Source organism: Hyla sarda, chromosome 4 (genome assembly GCF_029499605.1).
Source record: "Hyla sarda isolate aHylSar1 chromosome 4, aHylSar1.hap1, whole genome shotgun sequence".
In the NCBI taxonomy this organism is placed as follows: domain Eukaryota; kingdom Metazoa; phylum Chordata; class Amphibia; order Anura; family Hylidae; genus Hyla; species Hyla sarda.
Window position 1 is genome coordinate 21,426,522 of NC_079192.1, and position 27,214 is coordinate 21,453,735.

At 41.8% G+C, this 27,214-nt stretch overlaps 3 non-coding genes across 3 annotated transcripts; all 3 read right to left on the bottom strand.

Moving 5' to 3' along the window:
- Positions 1–12,681: 12,681 nt before the first annotated feature.
- TRNAG-GCC (transfer RNA glycine (anticodon GCC)) lies at positions 12,682–12,752 on the bottom strand. The gene has a single exon. It is a non-coding gene; the product is annotated as a tRNA-Gly (tRNA).
- An 8,584-nt stretch (positions 12,753–21,336) lies between these two features.
- TRNAG-GCC (transfer RNA glycine (anticodon GCC)) lies at positions 21,337–21,407 on the bottom strand. Its single transcript has one exon. It is a non-coding gene; the product is annotated as a tRNA-Gly (tRNA).
- A 1,417-nt stretch (positions 21,408–22,824) lies between these two features.
- Positions 22,825–22,895, bottom strand: TRNAG-GCC (transfer RNA glycine (anticodon GCC)). Its single transcript has one exon. It is a non-coding gene; the product is annotated as a tRNA-Gly (tRNA).
- Between the last annotated feature and the right edge of the window lie 4,319 nt (positions 22,896–27,214).

Below are 27,214 nucleotides of genomic sequence, written 5' to 3' on the forward strand. Positions count from 1 at the left end.
CAAAAAAAAAAGTATCTGATTATTTTCCAGAAACTCCACCACTCTGATCTATTGGCTGTATCTGGTATACTCAAGGCAGTTTAATTGAATGGGGTTAAAGGGGTTCTCCGGTGAAAACCTTTTTTCTTTTAAATCAACTGGTGGCAGAAAGTTAAACATATTTGTAAATTACTTCTATTAAAAAATCTTAATCCTTCCAGTACTTATTAGCTGCTGAATTCTACAGAGGAAATTCCTTTCTTTTTGGAACACTGATGACAACACGAGCACAGTGCTCTCTGCTGACATCTCTGTCCATTTTAGCAACCATGCATAGCAGATGCATGCTAAGGGCTGGGGACTTGGGTTCAAATCCCACTACGGACAACAATAAATAAAGTGTTATTATTTTTATAATAACATCAGCAGAGAGCACTGTGCTCGTGATGTCATCAGAGAGCATTCCAAAAAGAAAAGAATTTCCTCTGTAGTATTCAGCAGCTAATAAGTACAGGAAGGATTAAGATTTTTTAATAGAAGTAATTTACAAATATGTTTAACTTTCTGCCACCAGTTGATTTAAAAGAAAAAAGGTTTTCACCGGAGTACCCCTTTAAGGCTCTTTCACATCTGCATTCGGGAGATCTGTTTGCAGAATTCACTCAAATTACGGGAGTTGGAAAAAAAAATACTGCCAGTATGTTTTTTTCTTTCTATGCTCAACTCTCCAAAAGCAATGGGCACCAGATGGAAAACGGACGGACCCCATTCAAATTCAATGGAACCTGGTGGTATACATTGTGCAATGGACCCATAGCTGTAATTCTAAGCAGACTTTTTTTCATCGCCATCTTGGTGGCCCATATAAATTAAAAAGGGTATCTGGGATTGAAAAAACAAAACAGAGCTGATTTCTTCAAAAACAGCACCACCCCGGTCCTCAGGTTGTGTGTGGTATTACAACTTGGGTTCATTCACTTCAATGAAATTGAGCTGCAATACCGCACCCAACCTGAGGGCATTGGTGGCGCTGTTTTTTGAAAAAAATAGATTTGCATTTCATATCGAGTCAGAGATTACCACACAATGTTAGGCTCACAGATTCTAACTGGACCTCTGCCCTCGATAGCACAGGGCCAAATAAATAACAATAACAAAATAATTTTCATGTTAAAGAATTACATTTTAATTACATAAAAAAACGAAAAACAGTGTCACGGGGGTGTTACTAGCTAAACCACTACAATAAAAATAATAGTAAAAGCTGGAAAAAGCAGAAGGGGTGAGGGGGGGGGGGAGAAACCTTGGCAGAGAAAGATTAAGTTAATATATAGTAGATGGAGTAAACAGTACAAAATACTAAAAAATAAAATAAAAAATGAAACCACATCAAAATAAAGGGAATACAATGTTTTTTTTGTATTTTGTACTATCCATTTTTTTTTTACTGTATATTTACTTGATAAGTCTTTGTTATTGTGATTTAGATTAGTAATTCCCCACAATTTCCAGCTTTTACTATACTTTTAGATACCACCACATTGCGGTTTCCATAAATTTTTTATGTATTTTTATATAATGATCTTCAATAGAAAGGATTTGGTTAGCTATTGGGCACTGTGGGCACTTTTCATTGGAGAGCTCATGTCCCAACAACCTGTCAAAGGTTTTTCATCTAAAGTGACAGACACACATTTAACTCCTTGGGGACGGTGCCCATTATAACCCTAAGGACGGGAGCATTTTTTACAATTCTGACCACTGTCATTTTAAGCATTAATAACTCTGGGATGCTTTTACTTTTCATTCTGATTCCGAGATTGTTTTTTCGTGACATATTCTACTTTATGTTAGTGGTAAATTTTTGTCGATACTGGCATCATTTCTTGGTGAAAAATTCCAAAATTTGATGAAAAAATTGAAAATGTTGCATTTTTCTAACTTTGAAGCTCTCTGCTTGTAAGGAAAATAAACATTCTAAATAAATAACATTTTGATTCACATATACAATATGTCTACTTTATGTTTTCATCATAAAGTTGACATGTTTTTGCTTTTGGAGGACATCAGTGGGCTTCAAAGTTCAGAAGCAATTTTCCAATTTTTCACAAAATTTTCAAAATCGGAATTTTTTAGGGGCCAGTTCAGTTTTGAAGTGGATTTGAAGGGCCTTCATATTAGAAATACCCCATAAATGACCCCATTATAAAAACTGCACCCCTCAAAGTATTCAAAATGACATTCAGTAAGTTTGTTAACCCTTTAGGTGTTTCACAGGAATAGCAGCAAAGTGAAGGAGAAAATTCAAAACTTTTGCAAGGGGTAAAAGGAGAAAAAGCCCCCCAAAATTTGTAACCCAATTTATCTCGAGTAAGGAAATACCTCATATGTGTATGTCAAGTGTTCGGCGGGCGCAGTAGAGGTCTCAGAAGGGAAGGAGCGACAATGGGATTTTGGAGAGTGAGTTTTGCTGAAATGGTTTTTGGGGGGCATGTCGCATTTAGGAAGCCCCTATGGTGCCAGAACATTAAAAAAACACATGGCATACTATTTTGGAAACTACACCCCTAAAGGCACGTAACAAGGGGTCCGGTGAGCCTTAACACCCCACAGGTGTTTGACGACTTTTCGTTAAATTCGGATGTGTAAATGAAAAAAAAATTTCACTAAAGTGCAGGTTTTTTCCCCAAATTTACCATTTCTACGAAGGGTAATGGGAGAAAAATCCCCCCAAAATTTGTAACACAATTTCTCCTTGATACGGAGGTACCCCATATGTGGCCCTAAACTGTTGCCTTGAAATACGACATGGCTCCGAAGTGAGAGAGCGCCATGCGCATTTGAGGCCTGAATAAGGAATTTGCAGTAGGGGTGGACCCGGTTACAAGGATGGGGCTTGTCTCCACCAAAACCCTACAGCAGTGTCTCCCACAGGGTGCCTCCAGCTGTTGCAAGACTCCCAGCCTGCCAGGACAGTCTATGGGTGTCCGGCAACACTGGGAGTTGTGGTTTTGCCACAGCTGGAGGCGCCGTTTAGGAAACACTGCCGTGTGAGACTTTTTCATTTTTATTGGGGGGGGGGGGGCGACGTGTAAGGGGGTGTATGTGTAGTGTTTTACTTTTTATTATTTGTTAGTGTAGTGTAGTGTTTTTAGGGTACATTCACACAGGCGGGGGTTCACAGTATGTTTCCTTGAAGGAAACCCACTGTAAACCCGCCCGTGTGACTGTACCCTGTATATTCAGCTGTGGCAAAATGACAACTCCCAGAATGCACTGACAGACCGTACATGCTGGGAGTTGTAGTTTTACAACAGCTGTAGGCACACTGGTGGGGAACCACTGAGTTAGAAAACAGACTCTAGCTCAGTGATTCCAACCCATGTGCCTCCAGCTGTTGCAAGACTACAACTCCCAGCATGTACGGTCTGTCAGTGCACTCTGGGAATTGTAGTTTTGCAACAGCTGGAGGCACACGGGTTGGAATCACTGAGTTAGGAAACAGACTCTAGCTCAGTGTTTCCCAACCAGTGTGCCTATAGCTGTTGCAAAACTACAATTCCCAGCATGCCAGTACAGTCAGGGATGCTGGGCGTGTAGTTCTGCAATATCTGGCCCTTCAGATGTTGCAGAACTACAACTCCCAGCATGCCTGGACAGTCTGGGCATGCTAGGAGTTGTAGCTATGCAACAACTGGGGAAGAACAGTGGCCTCCAAACTGTAGCCCGCCAGATGTTGCAAAACTGTCCAGGCATGCTGGGAGTTGTAGTTCTGCAACATCTGGAGGGCTACAGTTTGGAGACCACCATATAGTGGTCTCCAAACTGTGCCACTTCAGATGTTGTAAAATTACAACTCCCAGCATGCCCAGACAGTCAGTGCATTCTGGGAGTTGTAGTTTTGCAACATCTGGAGGACCACAGTTTAGAGACCACTGCACAGTGGTCTCCAAACTGTGACCCTCCAGATGTTGCAAAACTACAACTCCCAGCATGCCCAGACAGCCTTTGGCTGTGTGGGCATGCTGGGAGTTGTAGTTTTGCAGCTTTTAGAAGGCCACAGTGAAGATCACTTATCGCGATCTTAACTGCAGCCTTCTCAGCCGCCGCTCTTCCTCCTGGTGCCCGGGATGTCGCCGCAGGTCCGGGTAAGCCGGGCCATGTCCCCTCGCCGCCCGTGTTCCCCCCGTGTTCCCCCCGCTCTGTACCGACTTCGATCGGTGCGCAGAGCGGGGGGAAATGAACTGTAACCCCCCGCCCCCCTCCTGCCATTGGTGGTCAGCCTGACCGACCAATGGCAGGGAATAGGAGGGGGTGGCAACATTGCCACCTCGCTCCTATCCTTTAGGCTGGTCGGAGCTGTCTCTGACAGCTCCGATCAGTCTTATTTTCCGGGAGATCGGGTAACCAGTTTGAATTGACCTGCGATTTGCTGCGATCGCCGATAGATAGATATCAGCAGGCATCCCGGTCCGATCACCGCCCGGCGAGCGGCAGTGATCGGAAATGCCGAGGGCGTATGGATACGCCCTCCGTCCTTAAGTGACGGGACGCAAGGGCGTATGCATACGCCCTTCGTCCCCAAGGAGTTAAAGAGAAGCCTTACAATATATTAAACTACACATTTCTTAAAATAAAATAACCTTTTTAATTTAGTCAGCTCTATCCTCCACTTTCATCTTTACACCTTCTTAAAGGTCTTCACACCTTACTTTAAGGGGTACTCCACCCCTAGACATCTTATCCCCTATTCAAAGGATAGGGTATAAGATGTCTAATCACGGGGGACATGAATGGAGGGGCATGGTGTGACATCATGACCACATAATGTTCAGAATGCCGATTGCCTGCATGGAGATCATGGGGGTCAGACATCTTATCCCTGATCCTTTGAAAAGAGGTAGAGTACCCCTTTAAGGAACAAAATGGAGGAGAACCAAGATCCCCTCTGAAGAGCCAAGAATCTTCTGGATAATGCCCCCCATTCATGAATCTTTACAAGACAAAAAGCAGCTGTTTATAGAAAATTCTATTTTTAAAGGAGTACTCTATGAAGGATAGGGGATAAGTGTCAGATCACAGGGGATCAAACCCCTGGGGCCCCCCATCTGCACAGCCCCCCCCCCCCCCATCTTCCGTTCGGCGCCCCAGCTCGAGATAGGGGATGTGTCGGCCACATCTTCATGTGGTGGTTGACATGCCCAATCAGAAGGAGAGCTGGGACACGTATAGGATACTTTTTTTTCTATCCTGGAGTACTCCTTTAAAAAGTTTTGATTTCATATTTAAGAGTTACTCAACCTCTACATTTCAAAATTTTTGTAAAAGTTGAACTCTGAAAAAAAAAAATATCAAGAGAATATTCACCAGCAGTCAGATTCTTCATTGACCATTCAGGAAAAAAAACAACAACAAAAAAAAAAACAATGACATAATGAGAACCTATGGGATCCAATGAGGACATCTAGGTCCCAGAACAGTGGCAAGGTCCATAAAATGGATAACATTACCTTCAAGAAATGGGCACACTCCCTTCTCATAAATAAATATTTCCACAAATCACTGCTCTCCTCCTATTTAAACAAAATTGACTCTTGGAAATTAAGATTTGAGCCCGGTCTTTGGAGAAAATTTTCAGATCACCAATGGGATGTGACCTATGCAGCTATCTCTTCGGGTCCTAGATGTTCTAACCAGGTTTCCATACTTCTTCCTATGTTAACAGTAATGACATCTAAAGCCAAAAACTAGAATTAGGATTCCATCCCAACAATGTCTGAAACATTGTTATCAATGAGACCGAGATGGTCTCGGACCAAAATAGGAGTCAAGTATTTTGAGAAGAGAAATGTAGGTTAAATTGTAAATACAACATAATCCACTTGTAATAAACCTTATCTGATGGTCCCATATTTTGTATTTCTCATCCTCCTAAAATTCCTCCAAAACATTTGCTAATTTTCTACATTATCAAAAGAAATGAGTTTGGTTCTCCCTGTAGTTTTTTTATGTTTTTAATGAATTTTTCTCTATTGAGAACATTTTTGGAGGCCACAATGTTTCCGATATTCCAATCCTAATATGAAGACAACCCAATGTTCTTACAGATCACTATAGGGGTTTAGGTCTGGTACAGGAGGACCACCGGGTCCAGGATATGTTACAATTCAAAAATAAAATACATCAACAGAAAAATAAAAAAAATAAACTGAGATGTAATAGTAATAATAGATCGGTCACAAGGTCACAAGAATCTAACATAAAGAAAAGTCTAAAAAAAACTTTTACCAGGACTTTTATTGGATCACAGGGGAGTGTGTCCCTTCTGAGGGGGAGGGACAAATGGCAGAAGCAGTGAACATGTTGTCACCTCTCCAGTCTTCTGTCACCTCTCCATACATCCACCAAGTGTGGCCGAGGCAAAAGGAGAGGCTACATCTCAGGAGGGGACATCACATGACTCCAGGGTCAAGAGGAGGGACCATAATTTGTGATCTTGGATGTAACGTTTCTTGAAGGTCTTAACACATTTTGATAGTAAACAAACACTGGTTGAACCTAAAACATATTGTCGAAATGTAAAATAAAGACCAAAGTGTTACGGTGAGCGCTCCGGTCCGGTGCTCTGTCCGTGATCACTCGCCGCCCCGCTCTCCCAGCCGGGCTGCAGTTTGCATTGTGGGACGCGCCCGCATGCAAATTGGGGCCCGTTGATAACCTTCCTCTGCCCGGCTTTCTGCTTCCCTGCACACGCCTCCGCCTCCTAGGTTGCGCGCGCCGGCTTCCTAAGATTTAAAGGGCCAGTGCACCCCTGATTGGTGCCTGGTCCTTCTGCTATGTTATTTAAGCTCCTCACCCTCTTCCCTGCCCGATCTTCAGTGTCATTTGCCTGAGAATAAGTGTACCCTTTGTACCCCTTTGCCTAGTCTGTGTTCTGACCCTTCTGCTGCGTTATTCAGACTATGAACCTTTGCCGCCTGCCTTGACCTTCTGCTTAGTCCGACTTCGTATTTGCCTCATCCTACTGTACTTCACCTCGCCCAGTTACCTGTGTGGTCGAGTCGTATCGGGGGCAGCGACCTGGTTGTTTCCGGTGAAGACCAGTGGCACCTTAGATTCCACTCCCCAATATGGCCTGCATCATCTGCCACACAGGACAGTGGATCCACATGCAGCTCTGTAACACAAAGAGTTGTTATTATTAATATCACTATTATTATTATATTTTTTTATTTATTTTATTTATTTATTTATTATTAACTGCATATTTTTCCCCTACAGTGTTAAATTCATGACCATTTGCATGAAATATATATTTCAGCTCCTCCATGGAGCCTTTTTCAAGCAAAATAGGAGAGTCTTTATACCCAGTGAAATCGTTAACAACAATTAAGCAATAATATACAAAATATCAAAATTACATACATTACAGTGAATAAAGTGCACTATTATTGTAAACATAGGAGTACCTGCGTACATATTAAAGTGCATAGTACAGTGATAGTGCATAGTTAAAATCCATAGGGCCCGAAATTCAGTGCTCCATCATAACAATCTATTACAAAACACATCTGCAGAAAATATATAATTAAATACATATGGGAATATAGGAGCCACTCACCGACTCTGTATACAGCTAAATGGCAGTCTCGGCTTGTAAACAACAGAACTGAGCATGCGTGAAAATCAGGGCCATGCTCCGAGTCCACCACATCCATTTCATGTGACACGTCGTGTGATCACTCCAGAAAACATGATCGGCACCCTCACGTGACCTCATGTGACCTAATGTTGCCGAATGTAAGATACTATCTTCCAAGGATACACGGCTGTGGTCATGTGGCAAATCCCCATGGATACCCCTGACGCTAACACGTGCAAGCGGAATCCATGAAAAACCTGAGAAATGACACTATATATAGCAAACTCTAATATTCATTGTTATGCAAGTTACAATACAGTCAAGTGATTCTCCATCAAGCATCCATGACAAAAAAATCACCCGGCAGAAATACTTTAATACTCTATCAATTATCATTCCTGTGTAATACCATCATATAATTCTATACCACCAAAATATAAGTCTGTGTACCCCAAATAATGTGTGAAAGAAATGTTTGTTTAGAAAACCATCTGTATGTGTCCGACTAATGGGAATTAAAACTAAAAATTGTTGTAATGTAAATGTTAATTAGATTAAATAAATAATAATATAAAATAAATGAAATAAAACTAAAATCTAAACATAAATTAATACAATTTTTTTTGTCCAAAACTACCTATCTAAAATAAATAAAAATAATATGAAAAATTAAAAATTAAAATAGATTTAAAAAAATATGAATATAAACTGCCTAACAAATGCAGTGAGACTCCACTGGGTCCAAAATTGTAGCCAATCAGATCCACCACAATATATATAAAGAGACACTATCTAGTGTGTGCACCATTAACTATTGGCGTGCCTCCATGGTTTGTAGAACCGCTAGTCTTCACCCTCCAAGGAGGGTATCAGACCAGCCGTAAATGGGGGACATCTTCCTACATGGCTGCAACGTAAAGATTGGCATACATGGATGCCACCTTTGTCCCCATGGCGGTCCCAATTAATTGTAAATAAAATTGATCCTCAAACATAAAATACTTTTGAGCCAAAATAAGATAATAGTAATTGCAACATAAAATCTTGGGCCACCATGGAGAAGTTAGTGGTGGAAAGTACCCTCTGAACTGCACCCATACCAGCATCATGCCTAAGTATATAAGCTGGTAATGTCAAAAGAAACAAGAATCCCATTATTGGGAACTCTTATTTCTCTATTCTTGTTCAAAAAATCACTGGTGTCTCTCATATATGAAATGACAAATGGCCTTAGAATCTTATCTAGAAAAATAGAGGCACAACTCAACACCGAATTCCATCCAGAGACGATGGGCCTCCCTTGAGGATTCACTAAAGATTTAAGAATCTTTGTTAAAATATAAATTGAGGGAATCACCGGATATTTAACCAGTAAGAACTCCCTCAATTTATCCTCAATCAGTCCATCATCAAAAGCTTGTTCAACGATATTGGTCACCTTAATCACAATGTCACGTCTAGGGTCTCCATCCAACCTCCTGTGTGTCTGTGTGTCAGATAATTGTCTATGTATCTCCTGCTTGTATTTAACTATGTCCATAACTACGACCCCACCAACCTTATCGGCGGGTTTAATTGTGAGGTCGCAGTTCCGAACAAGTTAATCCAGTGCAGCAGTTTCCTCCTTGGAAAGATTACAGTGTATAACAGCCATTTCATCAATATTTGTTTTCAATTGTTCAATGTCACCTCTAACTAAAGCTATATACATCTCCAGAGGATGGGAGACTGATTGAACAATTCAAACTGATTTATGCATTAAAGCATTGTTGTGGATATCTACTGGGACTGTGATTGAGTCGAGGGTGCTGGCACCACAAAGGACTGGTGAAGTAGTGCTGCAATTCTTTGAAGATATATATATATATATATACATATATATATATATATATATATATATATATATATATATATATATACATTTTCAAATAAATAATTAAATTATACACAAAAACTATTTACAAAAATTTCGTTTATCCACGAGCAGTCAACCCAAGAGATGTAAAGTTTATGATGTCAAAGTAACAAGGAAGAACCTGGAATGATGTAGACGGTGTCACCTCTTTATGGTAATGTGCAGTGTGGCCTTGGGAAATACACATTTTTTGAGCTCCGAGAGTCCTCTGTCCTGTTGGTGTCTATGACACTTTTAATGAGTCTTTGAAGTCCCTCCGAAGGTCTACCTAAAGCAAATTAACGTCTTTGACTTAAACATCAGAGCCATTTAGCCATGTTATACATTGTGGTATCATAGGTTTACTAAGGGCATTCTATGTCATGGGAAGAGTCTACTCTTCGCAATGATGTGTTTTTTTTTTTGTTTTTAGTTTTTATGTAAAACATATATATTCACATAGTCACAATGGATCTCATGTCCATTCACAGTAATAAACCCAACAGATTTTTCATTTTGAGTATTGAGGGAAAACCAGAACAGAATAGAACGAATATCTATACAGACAATGGTCAGGTGGAAGGTTCCATTACTGAGCCACAGGCAATGCTGAAATTTGGACGTGCTAATGGAACTAGACCTGAAGTGAAATGGTGATTCCCTCTTTAGCTACATAATTTCCTCAAATCCAAAATAGCCCTAACACATAGAGACTTAAAGGGGTACCCCGCCCCTAGACATCTTATCCTCTATATCTGCTGCAACCATGTATTCATAAACCGTGGTTCGTTTAGAGCGTCGGGTGCAGCACCGGAGGCTCATGACATCATGGTCACGCCTGCTCGTAATGTCCCGGCCACGCCACCTCAAGGCAAGTCTATCGGAGGGGGCGTGATGTCCGTCACACCCCCTGCCATAGACTTGCATTGAGGTTGCATAGCCATGACATCAGGAATTGGGCGTGATCATGACATCCTGAGCCTCCACCCCGCATCGCCATTCATCCGGCACGGAGCAAAGTCTGGGCAGGCCCAGACGAGATCGCGGGGGTACCCAGCGGCGAGACTCCTGCGATCAGACATCTTATCCCCTATCCTTTGGATAGGGGATAAGATGTCTAGGGGCGGAGTACCCCTTTAAAGGAGTACTGTGGTGTAGGGCAATATATCCCCTTTTCCTAGGGGACCTAGTGTCTGATCTCGGGGGTCCGAACGCTGGGCCAGCACCTCTCCTCGTGCACGTATTGATCTCCATTCCATGCAAGGCGACTGTCGACCTCCACACAAAGTGGTGGCGAATACGACCTTTCCATGTATCCCTATAGGAAAGTTGCTCTCCTGTAGAGATACATGGAGGGGGTGTCGGCCACGGTGACAACACAGCTCTGTTCATAAGGAGAGCCGGGGCACTGTGCAGGAGATTTCGGGGGGTTCCAGCGGTCAGACCCCAGTGATCAGACACTTATCTCCTATCCTTTGGATAGGGGATAAAATGTCCTACACCACAGTACTCCATTAAAAAAAAACAATCTAGTGTTTGCCCACTCTCAGAGATTCCTCCAGTAGGCAAAGTATCAGACACAATAATGTTCCCATTGGTCCAGCAGAAGACAACCCCATCTGGAGAAGACTTCAGAACCAATCTCTTATTACTAGGATCTTTTTTATATTTGGGCTAGTCCCAAATAGCCAATTAGACCTTATACTAATATGACCATTGTAAAGCTGGAGGATGACCCTCTGGTGGACCCATGGAACCCTCGACAATACAGAAGACACTCATGTGTTCTGATGACATAGTTCTTCATTATAACCACTTATGATTCTTGGACTGATTCTAAAGCCTCTCCATTCCATTACACCCATGAAGAGACCCAACCAATATGTCTCCTTGAGATATGGGACAGTTTTAGGCGGGTATGTCTTTTATCAATGTTAAGACTCAAGAAACATGCCACCTACAGAATTCCACTGGTGAATAATGACTTATATAATATAACTTATGGCAAGGTTAACACCTCTTTACACCTCTTTACAGGTGTGACTTAAATGGTCCGTCCTACTAATTCTTTGTACCTAAACCATCCAATAAATGTTCTTACACGTTATAGATGATCTTTGTACATTTTACATTTCAAACATCTAGAGAATGACCATTAAAGGAGACATATCATACCCAAAAACATATCCCCTATCCGCAGGTAAGATTTAGATCGCTGGGGGTCTGACCAATGGGACCCTTGCGATCTCATGTTCTCCCTGGGAATAGGTTGTGCCGACCCCTGCGCTCTCCTGTATGGGGCCCCGGCTCTTTCTGGGAACAGAGCATCACAACCCCCTGCACAAAGCATATCTCTATGGTTGGAGCCACTTGGTTATCTTCAGCTCTCCCATAAGATATGTGCCCCCCCCCCCCCAATTCAACGTCCCCCTTTTGCGATCTAAAACTCATCACTGTCCTGTGGATAGGGAATATGTTTTTGGGTATGATATATCTCCTTTAATGGTCATTCTCTAGATGTTGGAAGTGTGAGTTTTAGATCGCGGGGGTAACAAACGTTGGGACCCCTCACGATCTTCTGCCCATGTCCCCTGCTTTCCCCAGGAACGGGGAGTGCGGACCCCCACACAAAGCGGTGGCCAACCCGCCCCCTCCAACTATCTCAAAGGAAGAGCCATTCGGCTATCTTCTGCTTCCCATAGGGATACATGGAGGGGACATGTCGGCCGAAGCTTTGTGTTGAGGTTGTGACGTTGCTTCCTGGGGGCAGTCGAGGCCCCATACAGGAGATCGCAGGAGGGTCCCAGAGGTCGAACCCCACGCAATCTAAAACGTATCCTCTTTCCCCTTTCCTGTTTTTGGCTGTGATACTGCTCCTTTAACTGCAACAGGGTCCCCATGCTGAGATGGTTGTGACTGATTCATTTAGAAACCTCATCGCTCTAAAAGATCAACTGTAATACATCATAATCCGACCAAACTGCTCCATATTATAGAAAAAAAAAACATGATTTGTAAAAAGTGGCATGAATAAATTCCCAGTAACATTAAACAAACAACAAGAAAAAAAAATAACACACAACAATGTCTTGATACCGATATCTGATCATCATTTTATACATTTCTATAAAGTTTGTTAGAAGATTAGAGTAAAAAATGAATTGTCTGCATTGGCCGGGAATCGAACCCGGGCCTCCCGCGTGGCAGGCGAGAATTCTACCACTGAACCACCAATGCTTGACACTCTTACTCACTGTCCTTTTAACCCCACATAGCAGCTATATACATTAAAGCACTGCAAAAGTTGCAATATATATTTGCATAGGAGGCGGTATTATAGTAGTTTTCTCATTGCACATAGGCTGCAATATTATTGAAGTTTTCTTCTTATAGGAGCAGTATTAGTAGTTACATTCTTGTATATAGGAGCAGTATTATAGTAGTTATATTCTTGTATATAGGAGCAGTATTATAGTAGTTATATTCTTGTATATAGGAGACAGTATTATAGTAGTCATATTCCTGTATATAGGAGCAGTATTATAGTAGTTATATTCTTGTATATAGAAGATGTATTATAGTAGTTATATTCTTGTACATAGGAAGCAGTATTATAGTAGATATATCCTTGTATATAGGAGCAGTATTATAGTAGTTATATCCTTGTATATAGGAGCAGTATTATAGTAGTTATATTCTTGTATATAGGAGCAGTATTATAGTAGTTATATTATTGTACTTATGGGCAGTATTACAGTAGTTATATCCTTGTATATAGGAGCAGTATTATAGTAGTTATATTCTTGTATATAGGAGCAGTATTATAGTAGTTATATTCTTGTATATAGGAGCAATATTATAGTAGTTATATTCTTGTATATAGGAGCAGTATTATAGTAGTTATATTCTTGTATATAGAAGGCAGTATTATAGTAGTTATATTCTTGTATATAGGAGCAGTATTATAGTAGTTATATTCTTGTATATAGGAGCAGTATTATAGTAGTTATATTCTTGTATATAGGAGCAGTATTATAGTAGTTATATTCTTGTATATAGGAGCAGTATTATAGTAGTTATATTCTTGTATATAGGAGCAGTATTATAGTAGTTATATTCTTGTATATAGGAGCAGTATTATAGTAGTTATATTCTTGTATATAGGAGGCAGTATTATAGTAGTTATATTCTTGTATATAGGTGGCAGTATTATAGTAGTTATATTCTTGTATATAGGAGCAGTATTATAGTAGTTATATTCTTGTATATATGAGCAGTATTATAGTAGTTATATTCTTGTATATAGGAGCAGTATTATAGTAGTTATATTCTTGTATATAGGAGGCAGTATTATAGTAGTTATATTCTTGTATATAGGAGCAGTATTATAGTAGTTATAATCTTGTATATAGGAGCAGTATTATAGTAGTTATATTCTTGTATATAGGAGCAGTATTATAGTAGTTATATTCTTGTATATAGGAGCAGTATTATAGTAGTTATATTCTTGTATATAGGAGCAATATTATAGTAGTTATATTCTTGTATATAGGAGCAGTATTATAGTAGTTATATTCTTGTATATAGGAGCAGTATTATAGTAGTTATATTCTTGTATATAGAGGGCAGTATTATAGTATTTATATTCTTGTATATAGGAGCAGTATTATAGTAGTTATATTCTGGTATATAGGGGCAGTATTATAGTAGTTATATTCTTGTATATAGAAGCAGTATTATAGTAGTTATATTCTTGTATATAGGAGCAGTATTATAGTATTTATATTCTTGTATATAGGAGCAGTATTATAGTAGTTATATTCTTGTATATAGGGGCAGTATTATAGTAGTTATATTCTTGTACATAGTAGCAGTATTATAGTAGTTATATTATTGTATATAGGATACAAAAGAACACAAAACAACAAGAAAAGACAAAAAAACAAAACAGAAATCTGTCCAGGTGATGACTGGGCTGTAATGTAGCAGCACTGGGGGGGGGGGGGGGCTGCAGTCACAGATGGGGGGGTTTCTTTTATGTGGAATGAACCTAATATCGAATTGACTCATTTATTAAATGAACATAATAATAATGACAATAGTTATAATTTTTATTATTATTAGTAGTAGTAGTAATAGTAGTATACAATAAATCAGATGGAGTCAGCACTCATGGTGCATAGAGTGGTGCTCAGAGATCAAGAACAAGTGCAATATATAGGAAGAAGTCTCGGCACTCACCTATCTCTGCAAAATCTTTCATGTTTATTTACATATCTTCTGTATTGTAGCGACACACAGGACCCGTTTCGGCCAAAAACCATTATCGACCGTTACACTCACAAGTTGATACACAGTATAATATATAGGAAGCCTGCCCCATCCGGTAGACTACTTAATTAGTCCCAGTTCTAGTGGCAGTTTAACTAACACTGGAACTGGGACTAATTAAGTATTCTACCGGATGGGGCAGGCTTCCTATATATTATACTGTGCATCATCAACTTGTGAGCGAAATGGTTGATAACGGCTTGTGGCTGAAACGCGTCCTGTGTGTCGCTACAATACAGAAGATGTTTGAATAAACAGGAAAGATTTTGTAGTGATACAAGAGTGGCGAGATTTCCTATATACTGTATAATAGAATAAAACTGAGATGAAATAATCTAAACCTTCAGTCATTTGTATCCATGAAAAGATAGTTTAAGCCAAGAGTAGAATATTCTGTCCTATCAAACATGTTTTAGTCAACCATGAAGAATATAGGATGAAATTATTAACTTCTGACTATAAAAACTCTTAGATGACTGTAAAATAGGCGTATTAATTACGTAAGACCACCTACCCCCCCCCCCTCCCCCTCCTATTTCTTTGTGCAGGGTTCTTCGGTGAATTTGGTGTTCTATGGTTCTGTAGAAACATCTGATCTCCAAGACTTCTGCTCACAAGCTGGACAAGAAGAAGCAGCCATATTTCTATCATCTATGAGGAGAATCGTTGGAAATGGTCAGTCTTTGTAGAAGAGCTCTACATTTATTATACCTATATTCACTGTAAAAATGTAAGTTCTCCATAAGTAAAAGATACAAAATATAAAAGATCAAAACACTACATAGAACGGGACTCTACACCGGTCATAAAGAGGTACTCCACCCCTAGACATTTTCTCCCCTATCCAAAGGATAGGGGATAAGATGTCTGATGGGAGTTTCCCCGCGATCTTGGCTGTGGCACCATAGAAATCTGGTGCACGGAGTGAACTTTGCTCCGTACCGGATGACTGATGGGATGCAGGGCAGGGCACGGTCATGCCCCGCTCGTGAAGTCACGGCCATGTCCCCTCAATGCAAGTCTATGGGAGGCGGCGTGACGGCCGTCACGCCCCCTCCCATAGACTTGTATTGAGGGGGCGTGGACGTGACGTCCTTATCGGGGTGCAACCGTGACTTCACGCCTTCAAAGCTGCACCCGATGCTCTAAACGAATGCTGGGTTCAGCAGGGAGATTGCGGGGGTCCCCATCAGCGGGACCCCCACAATCAAACATCTTATTCCCTATCCTTTGGATAGGGAATAAGATGTCTAGGGATAGAGTAATCCTTTAAGGTAACCGGAATCTAACGTAATATAAAGAAAAGTCTACAAAACTTTTCCCAGGACTTTTTACTGGATATTTGCGGAGTGTGTCCGAGCAGCAGGAGGGACAAATGGCAGAAGCAGTGATTTTGTCTTAACCTCTCCATTCCTCTGTCACCTCTCCATACATCCACCAAGTGTGACCAAGACAAAAGGAGAGGCAACATATCAGGAGGGGACAATGGAAAACCACAGGTTCAGAGGATACTTATTAATTTATAATTTTAAGAAGAGGTTCTATCCATAGACATGTGTGTGTGTAGATATATATATATATATATATATATATATATATATATATATATATTAAAACTAAGAGAGAAGTTCGTCACACAGATGTGAAGTTTTTGACACCAACTGGACATGATTTCTTGTAAATATGTAGAATAAGGATTCAAGAGTTGATTAATATGCTTATTATGATTATTATTATTATTACTATTTTCATTCTTATTAGATTGGCAATTTTTGCAACACCGTATTCTTTACAGTTACAGCACAAACCACCATATCATTCGAATGATCATTGTCAAGGCTTCATAACTAGTCCAAGGAAAGAGCATGCTAATAAAACAAATTCTTCCATATTACCTAAAAAAGAAATAATGTAAATTAAAAAAAAATAAAACTGTTCTCCACAAGGTCATATTTGTCATGGTGTAAAGTAGCCAACCAGTACATGCCATCTCCAATGTGGAAACCCGGGAGATTGAGAGCTGAGGATTTCCCACAGTGTTGTGTGAAAGTAACAAGGAAGCTTAAATTATGGCGATGGTGTCGCCTCTTTATTGCATTTTTAAGTGTGGCCTTGGGAAAGACACACTTCTCGAGCTTCAAGAGTCCTCCAGCCTTTTGGTGTCATTAACACTGTTAATGAGACTTTGATGTCACCATGGCCTCCAGAGGTCTACCTGAAATGCATCAATGTCCTTGAGTACATAGATATCCAGGCCTTAATATATATTGTGGTATACAATGGGTTTTTTTTTATCACATTTGAAGTTTTCTCAACTCTTTGGCTTCTTCTGATTTTCTCTGTATCCAAAATGTCGAAAATCCTAAATTCATCTTGCTTACATTCAGCTTGTGACCAAATAAAGAAGGCAAGTGACCCAAAAGATCCCTCATTCTGGGTAGTATGAGGGAAAACAAGAACAGAATAAACTGAATATCTGTAAAAACATTGGTAAGGGGAATGGTTCTACTCACTGAGCCGCGGGAAACATTGACGTCATTCTCAACTTGAATTGAAATAATGACTCCCTTTGTATCTACACAATAATCTTCTGAAAATATATGTGGCATCTTTCATTACAGAAGGTCAGGGTCAAAATGGCCCAGGACCAAAGGATCCTCCAATACCAGAGGATCCTCAAATTACCCAGTACCAGATGATCCTCCAATGACCCCGTACCAGAGGATCCTTCGATGACCCCGTATCAGAGAATCCTCCAATGACCCTGTACCAGAGGATTCTCCAATGACCCCGTACCAGAGGATCCTCCAATGACCCCATACCAAAGGATCCTCCGATGACCCCCTATCAGAGAATCCTCCAATGACCCTATACCAGAGGATCCTCCAATGACCCTGTACCAGAGGATCCTCCAATGACCCCATACCAAAGGATCCTCCGATGACCCCCTATCAGAGAATCCTCCAATGACCCTATACCAGAGGATCCTCCAATGACCCTGTACCAGAGGATCCTCCAATGACCCCACATCAGAGAATCCTCCAATGACCCTATACCAGAGGATCCTCCAATGACCCCGTACCAGAGGATCCTCCAATGACCCTGTACCAGAGGATCCTCCATTGATTCCATACCAGAGGATCCTCCAATGACCCCATACCAGAGGATCCTCCAATGACCCTGTACCAGAGGATCCTCCAATGACCCATACTAGAGGATCCTCCAATAGGACCATGCTCTGATACAATAATGAACCCCAAATGTCCAGCAGAAGACAACCACATTTGTAACGGCCTTAGAAGCCAATAATTTATCACTAGGTTATTTGGGAATTATTAAAATAGGTGACCCCTACAAATATTTCTGCAGGTGGCTTAAGGAACTCCAAATGCTGAAGGCATCTCTACGTCTTCATGATGGAGCTCGAAATTGAAGCCTTCCATTACCCCTGGAGTGACTGTGTTGAAGTCCCGTACATTTTACTGACCACTATCCAAGATTTTACTTTTTGGGGCCATTTGCTCTATGAATGCCAGAAAACAATGCCACCACCATCCACCAAATCCAGTTAGTGAATTATATTTCCATTCATTTACAGGAACATTCTCACCTGTTATCCTAAATGGTCTTTCCTGCTCAGTCTGTTTACCCAAAACATCCAATGAATGTTCCATTACTATGTAGATGAGCTCTCGATATATCACATCTACAACATGCAAGGAATGGCCATTTACTGGGACAGCCTCCTCCTGCTGAGTTGTTTATGGGAAAACACAAGGCACATGCATGGCAGGAAAAAAAGAAGTTTTAGCCTATATTGGCCTAAAATAGTAGTAAAAAGAAGACCACAGGGTTTAGCTGATGAGTATAGGAAAGTACGCTGACCTACTGAACACTAGAGGACCACCATGGGTTTAGTTTGTTTGGACCAATACATTAAAGCAAGGATCATTTCAGACCGTAGGAAGACCCTGACAGATATTTTGACCAGGCCGATAAGGACCCAAGTTGCCCAAAGTTCGAAAACTTATTTGATTCCCTTTGCCTCACATTATATAGATGGTTATAAATTTCAGACTTACTGTAGTGTTTCTTTTATTATAGTAATCTATTCGGTAAGAAAGGCCACCTAAATGTTCATGGGAATGATGCCAGTCAGCAATGACAAGGACAGTACGGTAGGACTCTATAGTCACGTCTCACAAGTCCACCTTTCCCAGGCAGGGGATATGGTCCCTCTTCAACCTGCCATCGGAGAAGGTTACTTTCCAACCGACCAACTTTTGACACCTTGTCAATATATGATATACTGTAGTGCAATAGGCACACAGATTAGTACAAGAATACTGGCTCCAGAAAATTAAACACATTTGTAAATTACTTCTATTAAAAATTATTAATCCTTTCAGTACTTATGAGCTGCTGAAGTTGAGTTGTTCTTTTCTGTCTAAGTGCTCTCTGATGACACGTGTCTCGGGAACTGTCCAGAGTAAAAGCCAATCCCCATAGCAAACCTCTTTTGCCCTGCACAGTTCCCGAGACAAGCAGAGATGTCAGCAGAGATCATAGTTGCCAGACAGAAAAGAACAACTCAACTTCAGCAGCTGATAATTATTGGAAGGATTAAGATTTTTTAATAGAACTAATTTACAAAACTGTTTAACTTTCTGGAGCCAGTTGATCTAAAACAAAAAGTTTTTTCCTGGAATACCCCTTTAATGTTCCTAAGAGGTTACTCCAAAAGGAAGAAGAATGGATGAAGAATCCGGACCAGGTTTGAAACCCAATGTTGCGTGTATGGAATAAACTACATAGCTTTTTTTTTATCAAGATCTATGGTCATACTATGTATGATTGTAATTTTTTTGTATGATCTGTAATGACAACTGAATGATCACCCAAGCTCTTTTAATAAACTATGGTCAGATTCATAACAAGCCTTTGAACGAGCGCCAATTGGTATCGTCCATTTGTCAAGCGTTTGTCGATCCCGTTTAAGTGCATTGTCTAAACCAGGCATAGGACTGGGAGATGTAGTCCAAAACATCTGCAGTGCCGAAGGTTGCCTATGCCTGGTCTAAACCAAGGATCCTGACAGACCTCGAGAGGACGCCGCTGCAGCTGACTACTGTCTTGACTTCCATTGCCAGTCGTGTGCCCATTATGGTGTTGGGCCCTCTGCACATTTTCTCATAAGCGTTCAAGAAAACATTGTGAGGGTTTATCTTAACATTATTACAGCTTTTTTTCTTTTTTTTTTTTTTTTGTGTCCATAGAAGACCTCTGGGCAAGAAGATAAAAGGACTTTACAGGGGAGGGAAGTGTGTCGGGGAAGTGTGTCTAGGTGATGATCCAGCAGGGACCAGGCCAGCAGGAGATCTGAGAGTGACCGGTCGGGGAGGGGAAGGCAAGGTGACAAGACTTCCATTTTGAAGTGAGGACATGGGAAAGATACACTTCTTGAGGTTCAAGAGTCCTCCATCCTTTTGGTGTCTTTAAAGGGGCACTCCATTAAAAACATCTTATCAACTCTCCAAAGGATAGGGGATAAGATGTCTGATCTCTGGCGTGGCACCCTAGTCCTCCGTGCACGGAGCAAACTCCTCTCCGTGACGGATGACTCGCGACTACAACTGCCACGCCCCCTCCATTTATGTCTATGGGAGGAGGCGTGACAGCTAAGTAGTAGTTGTCAAGCCTCCTCCCATAGACATGAATGGAGGGGGTGCGGCATGACATCACGAACACGGAAGCTCCAAGCTTCCGTTTCCGGACAGAGTACCCCTTTAAAAATGTTAAATATGGTTTTGATATCACCATGGCCTCCAGAGGTCCACCTGAAATGCATCAATGTGCTTGATTCAGAGCGCACAGATATCCAGGCCATAATAATAATTGTGGTGTAAGTTATTTTTTAAGAACATGTTTCATGGTGGTCACTAAATTCTTAGGTGATCTTTGCCCTAATGTTTTTTTTTTAAAGCCTACAAAATGACTGTCGTCTCAGGATTGTTCCCTGTTCACAGGTGAGGGGATAAATTGCAGGTCAGTGGGGTCCAACCACTAGGATGACCCCCGATCCTGAGAACAGAGGTCAATTATCCCTCAAACGAACATGTGATTTAATGGAGATGGTCCTCAGCTGCTGTATTGGTCCCAGTTCCATCCATGTCACTGGTTTCACTCGGAAGATCACCGATCCTTAAAGGTTCATTTAACAAATATAAGTGTGTCTGGAAAGTGTGTCCAAGAGACACTAAAACTGTAATGTACCCATACTGCTGGGTGTACGGCTAGAGGTCTGTATTTTCTCTTCAAAGGTGAATCTAGATTCCTGTGGGCCCCAGGGAAAGTTTTGGACTCAGGCTCCCCCAAAACAATATTAATCTGATCCATATTATTCATACACTTACTTTATGTATCAGTTTGTGAAGTCTCCAAAATAAAACTTACACCATTTAAAAAAAACAATGGGGAAAAAGAATTAATCTGCATTGGCCGGGAATCGAACCCGGGCCTCCCGCGTGGCAGGCGAGAATTCTACCACTGAACCACCAATGCTTGACATGAAAATAGATGTGTTTTTGCAGAGGGATTGTTTAAAGATTGCACCATGTGCCCTGTTCACAGGTGAGGGGAGACATTGCAGGTCAGTGGGGTCCAACCACTAGGATGACCACTGATCCTGAGAACAGAGGTCAATTGTCCCTCAAACGAACAGACCATGTGATTTGATGGAGATGGTCCTCAGCTGCTGTATTGGTCCCAGTTCCATCTATGCCACTGGTTTCAAACAGTGGCCCTCCAGATGTTGCAAAACTTCACACCATTTAAAACACCATTTAAAACAAATGGTATTTCCTGCTTGCAGTGCGGTCCGAGACATTACATCACTAGTCAGGTGTTCAAAGGAGCCTGTCTGGTTCACTGGGTGGAGCAACTGCTGGGTGGGAAGGAGATTATTCTGGCTTTGCAACCGCTGGAGGCACCCTGCATAGAAAACACTGGTATATTGTTCACAGCACCGCATGGTAGGGAGCTCAGGTGTGCTTCAATTGATGGGGTGGCTGATGTGTGGGAGGGAAAAAAGTGAAAGAATTCTGGGACTTGTTTTAGAAGGGAGTGAACACCAACAGGAAATTGCCATTTCACAAAAAGAAAACAGAAGCGTTATGGTAATCTCATAACACAGACATTTAGCTCAACGACAAGCACAGATCCTTCCTAAGCATGTCCTATACTGTCTGCCAGGTAAGTACTAAAATCCCCTTATGGTGGATAACCCCTTTAAGACTATGGACCTTCAGATGCGAATTTTCAGTTTTATAGGTCCTAGTTCTGCAAGCTGCTACTAGCAGTCCACTGGAAACTCCCATTGGGCTCCAAAGTCCATGCATATGTGATATCTCGGGGACTGGAGGGGTCGATTAAATAATAAAAGGTATGTACTGATTCGGGTTCAAAAGCCCAATGCAGTCATGCCCTTACTTTATACCCTTATATTCTGCTGACAGGTCCACTTTAAAGTTTTATATGAGTTAATTCTTGGCAAAGTAGCAGAAGAACATAACACATATCCTTATTCTTCTTCCACTTTCTTTATACATCAGTTGAAGTAGCCTTCTCCATAAAACTTAGATTTTAAAAAAAGGAACTAGCTATTTTTTTAAATAATTTTTTTACAATTTTTAATTAACATTTAAAAAAATTATTTCCTAGCTAGTAAAATCATTTAACAAATATAAGTGTGTCCAAGAGACAATAAAACCGTAACATGCCCATATTGCTGGGTGTACGGCTGGAGGTCTGTAGTTTCTCTTCACAGTTGTATCTAGACTCCTGTGGGCCTCAGGGAAAGTTTTGGACATTAATCTGGTCCATATTCTTCTTACACTTTCTTTATGTATCAGTGTGTGAAGTCTCCTATGAAAACTCAAAACATAAAAAAAAAAAAAAAATGGGGGAAAAAAAAATCATCTGCATTGGCCGGGAATCGAACCCGGGCCTCCCGCGTGGCAGGCGAGAATTCTACCACTGAACCACCAATGCTTGATATGAAAAGTCTAGGGTTTTTCTAGGTGGATCGTTCAAAGATTGAAATTTGGTCCCTGTCCACAGGTGAGGGGATAAATTGCAGGTCAGTGTGATCCAACCACTAGGATGACCACCGATCCTGAGAACAGAGGTCAATTGTCCTTCAAATGAACAGAGCATGTGATTTAATGGAGATGGTCCTCAGCTGCTGTATTGGTCCCAGTTCCATCTATGTCAATGGTTTCCAACTGTGGCCCTCCAGATGTTGCAAAACTTCAACTCCCAGTATGCCCGGACAGCCAATGGCTGTCTGGGCATGCTGGGAGTTGAAGTTTTGCAACATCTGAAAGGTCCCAGGTTGAAACCAGTGATCTCTGTAGTCTCATAGTGATCTACCGGTGAGTAAGTAGATGGCAAACCAAAGTTACCCTTAGTTAAGCACAAGTCAGATTGTCATGTCACATAGATGATATATAAGGAGGGCCTGCGAAAGCTTTCAAAGTGTCCATGCTGGGACCTGAGAGAGTGTTGGCACACTCCGCCGGTAGCATGAACCACCAAACTTACGGCCATAGTTGGAATGACGTCACTACAAGAACATATATGCTGAAGATGGACAAACAACCTCCGACGCATTTTGACAAATAAAAGTTTTCTTCCTCAGGGAGGGAGAAGTACATTATCCTATGGAGACAATGTTGGGGGATATCTCAAGAATTTTTTTTCACATTAAAAATTCTTGATGTTTTTCCTAACGTGGTCACTTGATCAGTAGTAATACATGTGAGTTATGGTATCTGGCCTGCAACAATGTTTCCCCTAATCCTCTATTGAAGAAGTTATCGGACCGGTATAACATACCAATGTTTTTTTAGACAATACATTGGAAATTATCCCTTAGTCCAGGTTTATAATGAAACCAACCCTCAGGGATATAAGCAGCAGATTGTCCATGTCCACATGTCTATAGAAGACCTCAGGGTGTGAGGATAAAAGGACTTTACAGGGGCGAAAAGAGTGTCGGGGAAGTGTGTCTAGGGGATGATCCCACAGGGACCAGGTCACACTTCTGAGCAGCAGGAGATCTGGAAGTGACCTGTTGGGGAGGAGAAGACAAGGTGACAAGTTTCCAGAAGTCTTTGGGACAAAAGTTTTGCAACCGGGCTCCCTCAAAACAACATTAATCTGGTCCTTATTCTTCTTAGGCCCCTTTTACACTCCCATTGTCCTCTTGTAAAAACCTCCGTCATGAACTCCCGTCAGAAAGTCTATAAAACGGCCGTCAAAAAATCCCATTCATGTCAAAGGGATATTTTTACCATGTTATCATCCATTGTATTCAGTTATTTCATCCATTTTTTCGTGACCAGTTGTTGCTGAATAACAGGTGTCAGAATGCAGGAAAATACCGGTAGTGTGAAAGGGGCCTTACACTTTCTTTGTGTATCAGTTTGTAAATTCTCCTAAATAAAACTCAAAACATTTAAAACAAAACTGATCTGCATTGGCCAGGAATCAACCCCAGGCCTCTTGTGTGGCAGGCAAGACTTCTACCACCGAACCACCAATGCTTGCTGTGAAAAAAAAAGGTAATCTTTGTGAAGGAGCTAAATCCAATATGAAAAGTAACTGCCTGTTCACAGGGGAGTGATTAAAGGGGTTGTGCGCTGCCCTGCAGTTCGGAGCTCCACTCAGAGCATCCGGAAGTTCATCACTCCGAACGCTGTGTGCGGGCATCCGCGTTCGACGTTGCGACGTCTCGCCCGCCCCCTTGTGACGTCACGCCTGTCCCCTCTACCAAAGTCTATGGGAAGGGGGCGTGAATTTCATTGAGGGGGCTGGCAAGACTTCACGAGGGGGCGGGCGAGACGTCGCGAGGGGCCGGGCGTGACGTCACGCCCGGCGGCTGCGAACTCGGAAGCCCACACACAGCGTACAGAGTAATGAACTTCCGGACGCTGTAAGTGGAGCTCCGAACTGCAGGGCAGCGCACAACCCCTTTAACTGCCCCATACAGTAGTAAGGCCCCCACATTGCCCACATTAAAAAGTTATGCTACCCACACTGCCTCTAATAGTGTTTCGGTCCCCCACACTGCCCCATATATTTTTTTTGCCCCCACACTTCCCCCATATAGTAGTTAGTCCTCCCACACTACTCCCATATAGTAATTAGACCATCCACATTGCCTCCATATAGTAGTAAGGCCCCCAAACTGCCCTATATAGGTCATTAAAAAAAATGTAGTAATAGAAAAAAAACTATAAAACCTAAAATTCAAAACCTCCAGTCACTGGACTTACTTTTCTTCCATAGTCCCATATATTCCCACATGATGCTGGTTGTTTAATCTATTTCAGTTATGGCCAAGAACAGAAGAGATGAATATTCTGTCCAGTAAAATGTTACGTCCCAGTCAGCAATGAAGGATGAATAATGAAATCTACAATACCCGGCTACACTCTCTGATGTCCGTCGTTCAGACACAAAACCCAGACCCCATAGGGAGCTCAATTGTGAAATATCTGGTTACTCAGGACTCGTGGAGGCGAGCAGAACCATTATAATCATGTATGTTGGCGTGTGGAACTGGACAGAGTATAACCTGTTCAACAAGAGAATCATTACAAATGGTTCTTATTACCAAAAAAGGACTAAATGTTTTATAATTTTTTATTATATCTGCAGTGTATTATACCTTCCACTCTATGCGGAATAAGTGGAAGATACAATCCATACAAGACATGAACACTGTATAAATAGTGACACAATGCATCGGTCACAAGGTCACCGGAATCTAACAGAATATGAAGAAAAGTCTACAAAACCTTTCCCAGGACTTTTATTAGATAATAGAGAAGTGTGTCGGCCCAATAGAGGACAGACAAATGGCTGATGCCGTGAACTTGTTGTCGCCTCTCCATTCTTCTATCACCTCTCTGTACATCTACAAAGTGTGACCGAGGGAAAAGGAAAGGCACCACCTCCGGAGGGGACATCAAAGGTCTCCAGGTTTCAAGGTTGGGATCTTGGATGGAAAGTTCATAGAAGGGATAGAGATATATAGATAGATATATAAGAGGGAGTGTGAGACAGTACCGGGGGTCGACCTCTGTGCCCATGAATACCCAGGTGGCCAAGCCAGAATCAATGTAGTCAAAATCCCGAAATCGCAGCACCAGCCAGGTTATGGATCTTGAAAAACTGGATTACTTTATTGTCCCCATATCAAATGCAACATTTCGGCAGCAGTAGCCTTTATCAAGCAGTTTTTTCAAGATCCATGACCTGGCTGGAGCTGAGATTTTGGGATTTTGACTAGATATCTTTATATATATACTACAATGCAATGAGAGATGTTCAGTTGTCACCAACTGGTCCATAATCTCTGAGATCTATAAGATCTAATAGTTACATTTGTCATTTAGGTCCTTCATTTTCTGTACTATATTTTTCTCCTTCACAATCCACATCAGCAATGTCACAATTTTAAGAGTAAGCTTTAAAGGGGTATTTCGGGTAAAAACATTTTATCCCCTATCCAAATGAAGGGATAAGATGTCTGATCGCTGGGGGGGGGGGGGGGGGGGGCGCTGCTGAGACCCCCTGCAATCTCCCTGTTGCACCCGCGTCTATGCGGGTGCTGAATCTCCAGTTTGGGAAACCTCCGGGTTTCCGGGACTGGGGAAGTGATGTCACGCCACGCCCCCTACATTCATGTCTATGGGAGATTCAGCACCCGCATAGAATGCAGGGAGATCGCGGGGGGTCTCAGCAGTGCAACCCCCCCCCCCCCCCCCCCCGTGAGGGGATAAGATGTCTGATCGCGGGGGGGTGTAGCACTGCAGAGACCCCCCGCGATCTCCCTGCAGCACCCACTATGGGAGATTCAGCACCCACATAGAATGTGGGTGCTGCAGGGAGATCGCGGGGGGTCTCTGCAGTGCTACACCCCCCCGCGATCAGACATCTTATCCCCTCACGGGGGGGGGGTTGCACTGCTGAGACTCCCCGCGATCTCCCTGCATTCTATGTGGGTGCTGAATCTCCCATAGACATGAATGGAGGGGGCGTGGCGTGACGTCACTTCCCCAGTCCCGGAAACCCGGAGGTTTTCCAAACTGGAGATTCTACAGGGGGTCTCAGCAGCAAACCCACCAACCCCCCCCCCCCCCCCTCCAGCGATCAGACATCTTATCCCCTTTGGATAGGGGATAAAATGTTTTTGCCCAGAATACCCCTTTAAAGAGTCAGTTTTCTCCACTATAATATGAATTATGTTAATTGTGGTGCCTTAAAAAGCCAACAAGTACATGTCATCTCCAATGAGGACA